Here is a 12,113-nt window from a genome sequence, read left to right on the forward strand (position 1 = left end):
TATGCGCATATTGCCGAGCCTGCACAGAACGATTTCAGACTTCTTTAGGTAGTGGGTTTCCGTAGTGTAGTGGTTATCACATTCGCCTCACACGCGAAAGGTCCCCAGTTCGAAACTGGGCGGGAACACTGCATCTCTTTTCACAATTGTTTAGGTGGGTTTCTGTTGAGGAGGAACTCAACGCTTCCAAGGCTTTGCGGCCAAGAGGCATGAGTACAGTCACTAAAGGTATAGTTGATGCAGAAATGAAAGAGCAGTCATTGTTTGACCTTAACCTATCCCACAACCGTGACATTCCAAGCCTGCGTGGCTTTCTTCTGAGGAACACGAAAAAAGAGATTTGTCTGAGTGGCCCTCTGTTGAGCAGCAGCTCTGCATCACGAAGGCCCTTCACTACACAGGTGTAGAGATTTCCTGATAAAATGATGCAAGCCGTAGCAGTTTCTAACACATGGCTAACCTTCTTGAAATTCAACACAATGGTCAACGAATCTGCCAATAAACCTGTTCAGGTGGCTCCTCACTTCCTCCCGAAGCACCCAGACGTGTTAAACCCTCGGAATTCGACTGACCACAAACAGCCTGTTTTTTTACAATAGGGTAGATTGTACGTGGCAAGTCCACATCTCAGCTTTCTGAAGAGATATCAAGCTAAAACTTGCTTTCCCATGCTAGTCTGGACACGTGCTACCCCTGTGGTGAGTTTCAAGAAGAATGGAGAAACTCTACAATTTGACCAACAAAAATCACCAAGAGACATTTTCGAGTTTCTCCTGTGCTCTTGAAACTTTGGGTTTGTTAGTTTGAGACTAGCACAGGAAGGCAGGTTTCAGCTTGATATCACGCTGCAAGTGTTTAATTCCGAGGTAAGTTAAGGGTAGCGTTTCAGGAAACTCAGCATATACTGCCAGGCCGAATGAACTCTGTCCTCTTGTGTGTGGGACTTACGCAGATTGTCTATTTGCTTTCGGGCACATCAAAGTATAAATATTTTCCCAAAAAGCACTATCGTTAGCCTGTGGAGTTTCTGTAGTGTAGTGGTCATCACATTCGCCTAACACGCGAAAGGTCCTCGGTTCAAAACCGAGCAGAAACAGCTGTCCTCTTTTGAAGAAATGTATAAACACCTTTGAGCCGACAGTTGGCTTCAGAAGGTTTAACGTTTATGCGCATATTGCCGAGCCTGCACAGAACGATTTCAGACCTCTTTAGGTAGTGGGTTTCCGTAGTGTAGTGGTTATCACGTTCGCCTCACACGCGAAAGGTCCCCAGTTCGAAACTGGGCGGGAACACTGCATCTCTTTTCACAATTGTTTAGGTGGGTTTCTGTTGAGGAGGAACTCAACGCTTCCAAGGCTTTGCGGCCAAGAGGCATGAGTACAGTCACTAAAGGTATAGTTGATGCAGAAATGAAAGAGCAGTCATTGTTTCACCTTAACCTTTCCCACAACCGTGACATTCCAAGCCTGCGTGGCTTTCTTCTGAGGAACACGAAAAAAGAGATTTGTCTGAGTGGCCCTCTGTTGAGCAGCAGCTCTGCATCACGAAGGCCCTTCTCTACACAGGTGTAGAGATTTCCTGATAAAATGATGCAAGCCGTAGCAGTTTCTAACACATGGCTAACCTTCTTGAAATTCAACACAATGGTCAACGAATCTGCCAATAAACCTGTTCAGGTGGCTCCTCACTTACTCCCGAAGCACCCAGACGTGTTAAACCCTCGGAATTCGACTGACCACAAACAGCCTGTTTTTTTACAATAGGGTAGATTGTACGTGGCAAGTCCACATCTCGGCTTTCTGAAGAGATATCAAGCTAAAACTTGCTTTCCCATGCTAGTCTGGACACGTGCTACCCCTGTGGTGAGTTTCAAGAAGAATGGAGAAACTCTACAATTTGACCAACAAAAATCACCAAGAGACATTTTCGAGTTTCTCCTGTGCTCTTGAAACTTTGGGTTTGTTAGTTTGAGACTAGCACAGGAAGGCAGATTTCAGCTTGATATCACGCTGCAAGTGTTTAATTCCGAGGTAAGTTAAGGGTAGCGTTTCAGGAAACTCTGCATATACTGCCAGGCCGAATGAACTCTGTCCTCTTGTGTGTGGGACTTACGCAGATTGTCTATTTGCTTTCGGGCACATCACAGTATAAATATTTTCCCAAAAAGCACTATCGTTAGCCTGTGGAGTTTCTGTAGTGTAGTGGTCATCACATTCGCCTAACACGCGAAAGGTCCTCGGTTCAAAACCGAGCAGAAACAGCTGTCCTCTTTTGAAGAAATGTATAAACACCTTTGAGCCGACAGTTGGCTTCAGAAGGTTTAACGTTTATGCGCATATTGCCGAGCCTGCACAGAACGATTTCAGACTTCTTTAGGTACTGGGTTTCCGTAGTTTAGTGGTTATCACGTTCGCCTCACACGCGAAAGGTCCCCAGTTCGAAACTGGGTGGGAACACTGCATCTCTTTTCACAATTGTTTAGGTGGGTTTCTGTTGAGGAGGAACTCAACGCTTCCAAGGCTTTGCGGCCAAGAGGCATGAGTACAGTCACTAAAGGTATAGTTGATGCAGAAATGAAAGAGCAGTCATTGTTTGACCTTAACCTATCCCACAACCGTGACATTCCAAGCCTGCGTGTCTTTCTTCTGAGGAACACGAAAAAAGAGATTTGTCTGAGTGGCCCTCTGTTGAGCAGCAGCTCTGCATCACGAAGGCCCTTCACTACACAGGTGTAGAGATTTCCTGATAAAATGATGCAAGCCGTAGCAGTTTCTAACACATGGCTAACCTTCTTGAAATTCAACACAATGGTCAACGAATCTGCCAATAAACCTGTTCAGGTGGCTCCTCACTTACTCCCGAAGCATCCAGACGTGTTAAACCCTCGGAATTTGACTGACCACAAACAGCCTGTTTTTTTTACAATAGGGTAGATTGTACGTGGCAAGTCCACATCTCGGCTTTCTGAAGAGATATCAAGCTAAAACTTGCTTTCCCATGCTAGTCTGGACACGTGCTACCCCTGTGGTGAGTTTCAAGAAGAATGGAGAAACTCTACAATTTGACCAACAAAAATCACCAAGAGACATTTTCGAGTTTCTCCTGTGCTCTTGAAACTTTGGGTTTGTTAGTTTGAGACTAGCACAGGAAGGCAGGTTTCAGCTTGATATCACGCTGCAAGTGTTTAATTCCGAGGTAAGTTAAGGGTAGCGTTTCAGGAAACTCAGCATATACTGCCAGGCCGAATGAACTCTGTCCTCTTGTGTGTGGGACTTACGCAGATTGTCTATTTGCTTTCGGGCACATCACAGTATAAATATTTTCCCAAAAAGCACTATCGTTAGCCTGTGGAGTTTCTGTAGTGTAGTGGTCATCACATTCGCCTAACACGCGAAAGGTCCTCGGTTCAAAACCGAGCAGAAACAGCTGTCCTCTTTTGAAGAAATGTATAAACACCTTTGAGCCGACAGTTGGCTTCAGAAGGTTTAACGTTTATGCGCATATTGCCAAGCCTGCACAGAACGATTTCAGACTTCTTTAGGTAGTGGGTTTCCGTAGTGTAGTGGTTATCACGTTCGCCTCACACGCGAAAGGTCCCCAGTTCGAAACTGGGCGGGAACACTGCATCTCTTTTCACAATTGTTTAGGTGGGTTTCTGTTGAGGAGGAACTCAACGCTTCCAAGGCTTTGCGGCCAAGAGGCATGAGTACAGTCACTAAAGGTATAGTTGATGCAGAAATGAAAGAGCAGTCATTGTTTGACCTTAACCTATCCCACAACCGTGACATTCCAAGCCTGCGTGGCTTTCTTCTGAGGAACACGAAAAAAGAGATTTGTCTGAGTGGCCCTCTGTTGAGCAGCAGCTCTGCATCACGAAGGCCCTTCACTACACAGGTGTAGAGATTTCCTGATAAAATGATGCAAGCCGTAGCAGTTTCTAACACATGGCTAACCTTCTTGAAATTCAACACAATGGTCAACAAATCTGCCAATAAACCTGTTCAGGTGGCTCCTCACTTCCTCCCGAAGCACCCAGACGTGTTAAACCCTCGGAATTCGACTGACCACAAACAGCCTGTTTTTTTACAATAGGGTAGATTGTACGTGGCAAGTCCACATCTCAGCTTTCTGAAGAGATATCAAGCTAAAACTTGCTTTCCCATGCTAGTCTGGACACGTGCTACCCCTGTGGTGAGTTTCAAGAAGAATGGAGAAACTCTACAATTTGACCAACAAAAATCACCAAGAGACATTTTCGAGTTTCTCCTGTGCTCTTGAAACTTTGGGTTTGTTAGTTTGAGACTAGCACAGGAAGGCAGATTTCAGCTTGATATCACACTGCAAGTGTTTAATTCCGAGGTAAGTTAAGGGTAGCGTTTCAGGAAACTCTGCATATACTGCCAGGCCGAATGAACTCTGTCCTCTTGTGTGTGGGACTTACGCAGATTGTCCCGCAGATAACTGGAGAATTGCTTGGTTTGCTGCTAAAAATAGAAGGTATTTGCAGACTGAAGAGCGCAACGGAATCTGTAATTTGATTCGCGCTCCACGATGCTTGCGATGAAAAGATCTGACACCTCTTTGGCTGCAGGCTTCAATAGTGTAGAGGTTATCACGGTCAAAATCGTTCAGGTGGGTTTCTGTTGAGGAGGAACTCAACGCTTCCAAGGCTTTGCGGCCAAGAGGCATGAATACAGTCACTAAAGGTAAAGTTGATGCAGAAATGAAAGAGCAGATATTGTTTGACCTAAACCTAACCCACAACTGTGACATTCCAAGCCTGCGTGGCTTTCTTCTGAGAAACACCAAAGAAGAGATTTTAGGGAACTCTGCGTAGACTGCCACGCCGAATGAAATCTGTCCTCTTGTGTAAGGGTCTTTTTCCGCCTAGGCCATCAAGTAAGGGCAGGGCCTCAAGGGGCGCCTAAAAGGGGGTACGTGGCAGGCCGTCCTTAGACCCCTGCGCGCCGGCCCTCTCTGTCCCAATAATCACCTGTGTCACCACAAACAGCCCATCTGTCCCTCTCACCGCCTATGTGACCACTAACTGCCCTTCTGTCCACTGGTAATACAAAGACTGTGACCACAAGCAGTCTGTGTGTCCCCTTGACGAACTTTAAAACACATCCATCTGGAGTGTTATTTCCTGATAAAATGATGCAAGCCGTAGCAGTTTCTAACACATGGCTAACCTTCTTGAAATTCAACACAATGGTCAACGAATCTGCCAATAAACCTGTTCAGGTGGCTCCTCACTTACTCCCGAAGCACCCAGACGTGTTAAACCCTCGGAATTCGACTGACCACAAACAGCCTGTTTTTTTACAATAGGGTAGATTGTACGTGGCAAGTCCACATCTCAGCTTTCTGAAGAGATATCAAGCTAAAACTTGCTTTCCCCTGCTAGTCTGGACACGTGCTACCCCTGTGGTGAGTTTCAAGAAGAATGGAGAAACTCTACAATTTGACCAACAAAAATCACCAAGAGACATTTTCGAGTTTCTCCTGTGCTCTTGAAACTTTGGGTTTGTTAGTTTGAGACTAGCACAGGAAGGCAGGTTTCAGCTTGATATCACGCTGCAAGTGTTTAATTCCGAGGTAAGTTAAGGGTAGCGTTTCAGGAAACTCAGCATATACTGCCAGGCCGAATGAACTCTGTCCTCTTGTGTGTGGGACTTACGCAGATTGTCTATTTGCTTTCGGGCACATCACAGTATAAATATTTTCCCAAAAAGCACTATCGCTAGCCTGTGGAGTTTCTGTAGTGTAGTGGTCATCACATTCGCCTAACACGCGAAAGGTCCTCGGTTCAAAACCCAGCAGAAACAGCTGTCCTCTTTTGAAGAAATGTATAAACACCTTTGAGCCGACAGTTGGCTTCAGAAGGTTTAACGTTTATGCGCATATTGCCAAGCCTGCACAGAACGATTTCAGACTTCTTTAGGTAGTGGGTTTCCGTAGTGTAGTGGTTATCACGTTCGCCTCACACGCGAAAGGTCCCCAGTTCGAAACTGGGCGGGAACACTGCATCTCTTTTCACAATTGTTTAGGTGGGTTTCTGTTGAGGAGGAACTCAACGCTTCCAAGGCTTTGCGGCCAAGAGGCATGAGTACAGTCACTAAAGGTATAGTTGATGCAGAAATGAAAGAGCAGTCATTGTTTCACCTTAACCTATCCCACAACCGTGACATTCCAAGCCTGCGTGGCTTTCTTCTGAGGAACACGAAAAAAGAGATTTGTCTGAGTGGCCCTCTGTTGAGCAGCAGCTCTGCATCACGAAGGCCCTTCTCTACACAGGTGTAGAGATTTCCTGATAAAATGATGCAAGCCGTAGCAGTTTCTAACACATGGCTAACCTTCTTGAAATTCAACACAATGGTCAACGAATCTGCCAATAAACCTGTTCAGGTGGCTCCTCACTTACTCCCGAAGCACCCAGACGTGTTAAACCCTCGGAATTTGACTGACCACAAACAGCCTGTTTTTTTACAATAGGGTAGATTGTACGTGGCAAGTCCACATCTCGGCTTTCTGAAGAGATATCAAGCTAAAACTTGCTTTCCCATGCTAGTCTGGACACGTGCTACCCCTGTGGTGAGTTTCAAGAAGAATGGAGAAACTCTACAATTTGACCAACAAAAATCACCAAGAGACATTTTCGAGTTTCTCCTGTGCTCTTGAAACTTTGGGTTTGTTAGTTTGAGACTAGCACAGGAAGGCAGGTTTCAGCTTGATATCACGCTGCAAGTGTTTAATTCCGAGGTAAGTTAAGGGTAGCGTTTCAGGAAACTCAGCATATACTGCCAGGCCGAATGAACTCTGTCCTCTTGTGTGTGGGACTTACGCAGATTGTCTATTTGCTTTCGGGCACATCACAGTATAAATATTTTCCCAAAAAGCACTATCGTTAGCCTGTGGAGTTTCTGTAGTGTAGTGGTCATCACATTCGCCTAACACGCGAAAGGTCCTCGGTTCAAAACCGAGCAGAAACAGCTGTCCTCTTTTGAAGAAATGTATAAACACCTTTGAGCCGACAGTTGGCTTCAGAAGGTTTAACGTTTATACGCATATTGCCGAGCCTGCACAGAACGATTTCAGACTTCTTTAGGTAGTGGGTTTCCGTAGTGTAGTGGTTATCACGTTCGCCTCACACGCGAAAGGTCCCCAGTTCGAAACTGGGCGGGAACACTGCATCTCTTTTCACAATTGTTTAGGTGGGTTTCTGTTGAGGAGGAACTCAACGCTTCCAAGGCTTTGCGGCCAAGAGGCATGAGTACAGTCACTAAAGGTATAGTTGATGCAGAAATGAAAGAGCAGTCATTGTTTCACCTTAACCTATCCCACAACCGTGACATTCCAAGCCTGCGTGGCTTTCTTCTGAGGAACACGAAAAAAGAGATTTGTCTGAGTGGCCCTCTGTTGAGCAGCAGCTCTGCATCACGAAGGCCCTTCTCTACACAGGTGTAGAGATTTCCTGATAAAATGATGCAAGCCGTAGCAGTTTCTAACACATGGCTAACCTTCTTGAAATTCAACACAATGGTCAACGAATCTGCCAATAAACCTGTTCAGGTGGCTCCTCACTTACTCCCGAAGCACCCAGACGTGTTAAACCCTCGGAATTTGACTGACCACAAACAGCCTGTTTTTTTACAATAGGGTAGATTGTACGTGGCAAGTCCACATCTCAGCTTTCTGAAGAGATATCAAGCTAAAACTTGCTTTCCCATGCTAGTCTGGACACGTGCTACCCCTGTGGTGAGTTTCAAGAAGAATGGAGAAACTCTACAATTTGACCAACAAAAATCACCAAGAGACATTTTCGAGTTTCTCCTGTGCTCTTGAAACTTTGGGTTTGTTAGTTTGAGACTAGCACAGAAAGGCAGGTTTCAGCTTGATATCACGCTGCAAGTGTTTAATTCCGAGGTAAGTTAAGGGTAGCGTTTCAGGAAACTCAGCATATACTGCCAGGCCGAATGAACTCTGTCCTCTTGTGTGTGGGACTTACGCAGATTGTCTATTTGCTTTCGGGCACATCACAGTATAAATATTTTCCCAAAAAGCACTATCGTTAGCCTGTGGAGTTTCTGTAGTGTAGTGGTCATCACATTCGCCTAACACGCGAAAGGTCCTCGGTTCAAAACCGAGCAGAAACAGCTGTCCTCTTTTGAAGAAATGTATAAACACCTTTGAGCCGACAGTTGGCTTCAGAAGGTTTAACGTTTATGCGCATATTGCCGAGCCTGCACAGAACGATTTCAGACTTCTTTAGGTAGTGGGTTTCCGTAGTGTAGTGGTTATCACGTTCGCCTCACACGCGAAAGGTCCCCAGTTCGAAACTGGGCGGGAACACTGCATCTCTTTTCACAATTGTTTAGGTGGGTTTCTGTTGAGGAGGAACTCAACGCTTCCAAGGCTTTGCGGCCAAGAGGCATGAGTACAGTCACTAAAGGTATAGTTGATGCAGAAATGAAAGAGCAGTCATTGTTTCACCTTAACCTATCCCACAACCGTGACATTCCAAGCCTGCGTGGCTTTCTTCTGAGGAACACGAAAAAAGAGATTTGTCTGAGTGGCCCTCTGTTGAGCAGCAGCTCTGCATCACGAAGGCCCTTCTCTACACAGGTGTAGAGATTTCCTGATAAAATGATGCAAGCCGTAGCAGTTTCTAACACATGGCTAACCTTCTTGAAATTCAACACAATGGTCAACGAATCTGCCAATAAACCTGTTCAGGTGGCTCCTCACTTACTCCCGAAGCACCCAGACGTGTTAAACCCTCGGAATTCGACTGACCACAAACAGCCTGTTTTTTTACAATAGGGTAGATTGTACGTGGCAAGTCCACATCTCGGCTTTCTGAAGAGATATCAAGCTAAAACTTGCTTTCCCATGCTAGTCTGGACACGTGCTACCCCTGTGGTGAGTTTCAAGAAGAATGGAGAAACTCTACAATTTGACCAACAAAAATCACCAAGAGACATTTTCGAGTTTCTCCTGTGCTCTTGAAACTTTGGGTTTGTTAGTTTGAGACTAGCACAGGAAGGCAGGTTTCAGCTTGATATCACGCTGCAAGTGTTTAATTCCGAGGTAAGTTAAGGGTAGCGTTTCAGGAAACTCAGCATATACTGCCAGGCCGAATGAACTCTGTCCTCTTGTGTGTGGGACTTACGCAGATTGTCTATTTGCTTTCGGGCACATCACAGTATAAATATTTTCCCAAAAAGCACTATCGTTAGCCTGTGGAGTTTCTGTAGTGTAGTGGTCATCACATTCGCCTAACACGCGAAAGGTCCTCGGTTCAAAACCGAGCAGAAACAGCTGTCCTCTTTTGAAGAAATGTATAAACACCTTTGAGCCGACAGTTGGCTTCAGAAGGTTTAACGTTTATGCGCATATTGCCGAGCCTGCACAGAACGATTTCAGACTTCTTTAGGTAGTGGGTTTCCGTAGTGTAGTGGTTATCACGTTCGCCTCACACGCGAAAGGTCCCCAGTTCGAAACTGGGCGGGAACACTGCATCTCTTTTCACAATTGTTTAGGTGGGTTTCTGTTGAGGAGGAACTCAACGCTTCCAAGGCTTTGCGGCCAAGAGGCATGAGTACAGTCACTAAAGGTATAGTTGATGCAGAAATGAAAGAGCAGTCATTGTTTCACCTTAACCTATCCCACAACCGTGACATTCCAAGCCTGCGTGGCTTTCTTCTGAGGAACACGAAAAAAGAGATTTGTCTGAGTGGCCCTCTGTTGAGCAGCAGCTCTGCATCACGAAGGCCCTTCTCTACACAGGTGTAGAGATTTCCTGATAAAATGATGCAAGCCGTAGCAGTTTCTAACACATGGCTAACCTTCTTGAAATTCAACACAATGGTCAACGAATCTGCCAATAAACCTGTTCAGGTGGCTCCTCACTTACTCCCGAAGCACCCAGACGTGTTAAACCCTCGGAATTCGACTGACCACAAACAGCCTGTTTTTTTACAATAGGGTAGATTGTACGTGGCAAGTCCACATCTCAGCTTTCTGAAGAGATATCAAGCTAAAACTTGCTTTCCCATGCTAGTCTGGACACGTGCTACCCCTGTGGTGAGTTTCAAGAAGAATGGAGAAACTCTACAATTTGACCAACAAAAATCACCAAGAGACATTTTCGAGTTTCTCCTGTGCTCTTGAAACTTTGGGTTTGTTAGTTTGAGACTAGCACAGGAAGGCAGATTTCAGCTTGATATCACGCTGCAAGTGTTTAATTCCGAGGTAAGTTAAGGGTAGCGTTTCAGGAAACTCTGCATATACTGCCAGGCCGAATGAACTCTGTCCTCTTGTGTGTGGGACTTACGCAGATTGTCTATTTGGTTTCGGGCACATCACAGTATAAATATTTTCCCAAAAAGCACTATCGTTAGCCTGTGGAGTTTCTGTAGTGTAGTGGTCATCACATTCGCCTAACACGCGAAAGGTCCTCGGTTCAAAACCGAGCAGAAACAGCTGTCCTCTTTTGAAGAAATGTATAAACACCTTTGAGCCGACAGTTGGCTTCAGAAGGTTTAACGTTTATGCGCATATTGCCGAGCCTGCACAGAACGATTTCAGAAATCTTTTGGTAGTGGGTTTCCGTAGTGTAGTGGTTATCACGTTCGCCTCACACGCGAAAGGTCCCCAGTTCGAAACTGGGCGGGAACACTGCATCTCTTTTCACAATTGTTTAGGTGGGTTTCTGTTGAGGAGGAACTCAACGCTTCCAAGGCTTTGCGGCCAAGAGGCATGAGTACAGTCACTAAAGGTATAGTTGATGCAGAAATGAAAGAGCAGTCATTGTTTGACCTTAACCTATCCCACAACCGTGACATTCCAAGCCTGCGTGGCTTTCTTCTGAGGAACACGAAAAAAGAGATTTGTCTGAGTGGCCCTCTGTTGAGCAGCAGCTCTGCATCACGAAGGCCCTTCTCTACACAGGTGTAGAGATTTCCTGATAAAATGATGCAAGCCGTAGCAGTTTCTAACACATGGCTAACCTTCTTGAAATTCAACACAATGGTCAACGAATCTGCCAATAAACCTGTTCAGGTGGCTCCTCACTTACTCCCGAAGCACCCAGACGTGTTAAACCCTCGGAATTCGACTGACCACAAACAGCCTGTTTTTTTACAATAGGGTAGATTGTACGTGGCAAGTCCACATCTCAGCTTTCTGAAGAGATATCAAGCTAAAACTTGCTTTCCCATGCTAGTCTGGACACGTGCTACCCCTGTGGTGAGTTTCAAGAAGAATGGAGAAACTCTACAATTTGACCAACAAAAATCACCAAGAGACATTTTCGAGTTTCTCCTGTGCTCTTGAAACTTTGGGTTTGTTAGTTTGAGACTAGCACAGGAAGGCAGATTTCAGCTTGATATCACGCTGCAAGTGTTTAATTCCGAGGTAAGTTAAGGGTAGCGTTTCAGGAAACTCTGCATATACTGCCAGGCCGAATGAACTCTGTCCTCTTGTGTGTGGGACTTACGCAGATTGTCTATTTGGTTTCGGGCACATCACAGTATAAATATTTTCCCAAAAAGCACTATCGTTAGCCTGTGGAGTTTCTGTAGTGTAGTGGTCATCACATTCGCCTAACACGCGAAAGGTCCTCGGTTCAAAACCGAGCAGAAACAGCTGTCCTCTTTTGAAGAAATGTATAAACACCTTTGAGCCGACAGTTGGCTTCAGAAGGTTTAACGTTTATGCGCATATTGCCGAGCCTGCACAGAACGATTTCAGACTTCTTTAGGTAGTGGGTTTCCGTAGTGTAGTGGTTATCACGTTCGCCTCACACGCGAAAGGTCCCCAGTTCGAAACTGGGCGGGAACACTGCATCTCTTTTCACAATTGTTTAGGTGGGTTTCTGTTGAGGAGGAACTCAACGCTTCCAAGGCTTTGCGGCCAAGAGGCATGAGTACAGTCACTAAAGGTATAGTTGATGCAGAAATGAAAGAGCAGTCATTGTTTGACCTTAACCTATCCCACAACCGTGACATTCCAAGCCTGCTTGGCTTTCTTCTGAGGAACACGAAAAAAGAGATTTGTCTGAGTGGCCCTCTGTTGAGCAGCAGCTCTGCATCACGAAGGCCCTTCACTAC

General features: G+C 45.5%; 19 non-coding genes across 19 annotated transcripts; all 19 read left to right on the plus strand.

Annotated features, from left to right (window-relative positions):
* Positions 1 to 55: 55 nt before the first annotated feature.
* Positions 56 to 128, plus strand: trnav-cac (transfer RNA valine (anticodon CAC)). Its single transcript has one exon. It is a non-coding gene; the product is annotated as a tRNA-Val (tRNA).
* Positions 129 to 1,023: 895 nt separating this feature from the next.
* On the plus strand, positions 1,024 to 1,096 carry trnav-aac (transfer RNA valine (anticodon AAC)). Its single transcript has one exon. It is a non-coding gene; the product is annotated as a tRNA-Val (tRNA).
* A 123-nt stretch (positions 1,097 to 1,219) lies between these two features.
* On the plus strand, positions 1,220 to 1,292 carry trnav-cac (transfer RNA valine (anticodon CAC)). The gene has a single exon. It is a non-coding gene; the product is annotated as a tRNA-Val (tRNA).
* An 895-nt stretch (positions 1,293 to 2,187) lies between these two features.
* trnav-aac (transfer RNA valine (anticodon AAC)) lies at positions 2,188 to 2,260 on the plus strand. The gene has a single exon. It is a non-coding gene; the product is annotated as a tRNA-Val (tRNA).
* A 123-nt stretch (positions 2,261 to 2,383) lies between these two features.
* trnav-cac (transfer RNA valine (anticodon CAC)) lies at positions 2,384 to 2,456 on the plus strand. The gene has a single exon. It is a non-coding gene; the product is annotated as a tRNA-Val (tRNA).
* Positions 2,457 to 3,352: 896 nt separating this feature from the next.
* trnav-aac (transfer RNA valine (anticodon AAC)) lies at positions 3,353 to 3,425 on the plus strand. Its single transcript has one exon. It is a non-coding gene; the product is annotated as a tRNA-Val (tRNA).
* A 123-nt stretch (positions 3,426 to 3,548) lies between these two features.
* Positions 3,549 to 3,621, plus strand: trnav-cac (transfer RNA valine (anticodon CAC)). Its single transcript has one exon. It is a non-coding gene; the product is annotated as a tRNA-Val (tRNA).
* Positions 3,622 to 5,755: 2,134 nt separating this feature from the next.
* trnav-aac (transfer RNA valine (anticodon AAC)) lies at positions 5,756 to 5,828 on the plus strand. Its single transcript has one exon. It is a non-coding gene; the product is annotated as a tRNA-Val (tRNA).
* A 123-nt stretch (positions 5,829 to 5,951) lies between these two features.
* On the plus strand, positions 5,952 to 6,024 carry trnav-cac (transfer RNA valine (anticodon CAC)). The gene has a single exon. It is a non-coding gene; the product is annotated as a tRNA-Val (tRNA).
* An 895-nt stretch (positions 6,025 to 6,919) lies between these two features.
* Positions 6,920 to 6,992, plus strand: trnav-aac (transfer RNA valine (anticodon AAC)). The gene has a single exon. It is a non-coding gene; the product is annotated as a tRNA-Val (tRNA).
* A 123-nt stretch (positions 6,993 to 7,115) lies between these two features.
* trnav-cac (transfer RNA valine (anticodon CAC)) lies at positions 7,116 to 7,188 on the plus strand. The gene has a single exon. It is a non-coding gene; the product is annotated as a tRNA-Val (tRNA).
* An 895-nt stretch (positions 7,189 to 8,083) lies between these two features.
* Positions 8,084 to 8,156, plus strand: trnav-aac (transfer RNA valine (anticodon AAC)). The gene has a single exon. It is a non-coding gene; the product is annotated as a tRNA-Val (tRNA).
* A 123-nt stretch (positions 8,157 to 8,279) lies between these two features.
* On the plus strand, positions 8,280 to 8,352 carry trnav-cac (transfer RNA valine (anticodon CAC)). Its single transcript has one exon. It is a non-coding gene; the product is annotated as a tRNA-Val (tRNA).
* Positions 8,353 to 9,247: 895 nt separating this feature from the next.
* Positions 9,248 to 9,320, plus strand: trnav-aac (transfer RNA valine (anticodon AAC)). The gene has a single exon. It is a non-coding gene; the product is annotated as a tRNA-Val (tRNA).
* Positions 9,321 to 9,443: 123 nt separating this feature from the next.
* Positions 9,444 to 9,516, plus strand: trnav-cac (transfer RNA valine (anticodon CAC)). Its single transcript has one exon. It is a non-coding gene; the product is annotated as a tRNA-Val (tRNA).
* Positions 9,517 to 10,411: 895 nt separating this feature from the next.
* trnav-aac (transfer RNA valine (anticodon AAC)) lies at positions 10,412 to 10,484 on the plus strand. Its single transcript has one exon. It is a non-coding gene; the product is annotated as a tRNA-Val (tRNA).
* Positions 10,485 to 10,607: 123 nt separating this feature from the next.
* trnav-cac (transfer RNA valine (anticodon CAC)) lies at positions 10,608 to 10,680 on the plus strand. Its single transcript has one exon. It is a non-coding gene; the product is annotated as a tRNA-Val (tRNA).
* An 895-nt stretch (positions 10,681 to 11,575) lies between these two features.
* Positions 11,576 to 11,648, plus strand: trnav-aac (transfer RNA valine (anticodon AAC)). The gene has a single exon. It is a non-coding gene; the product is annotated as a tRNA-Val (tRNA).
* Positions 11,649 to 11,771: 123 nt separating this feature from the next.
* Positions 11,772 to 11,844, plus strand: trnav-cac (transfer RNA valine (anticodon CAC)). The gene has a single exon. It is a non-coding gene; the product is annotated as a tRNA-Val (tRNA).
* Positions 11,845 to 12,113: the final 269 nt, after the last annotated feature.

The sequence above is a fragment of the Carassius gibelio genome, chromosome B20 (genome assembly GCF_023724105.1).
Source record: "Carassius gibelio isolate Cgi1373 ecotype wild population from Czech Republic chromosome B20, carGib1.2-hapl.c, whole genome shotgun sequence".
NCBI classification, from domain to species: Eukaryota; Metazoa; Chordata; class Actinopteri; order Cypriniformes; family Cyprinidae; genus Carassius; species Carassius gibelio.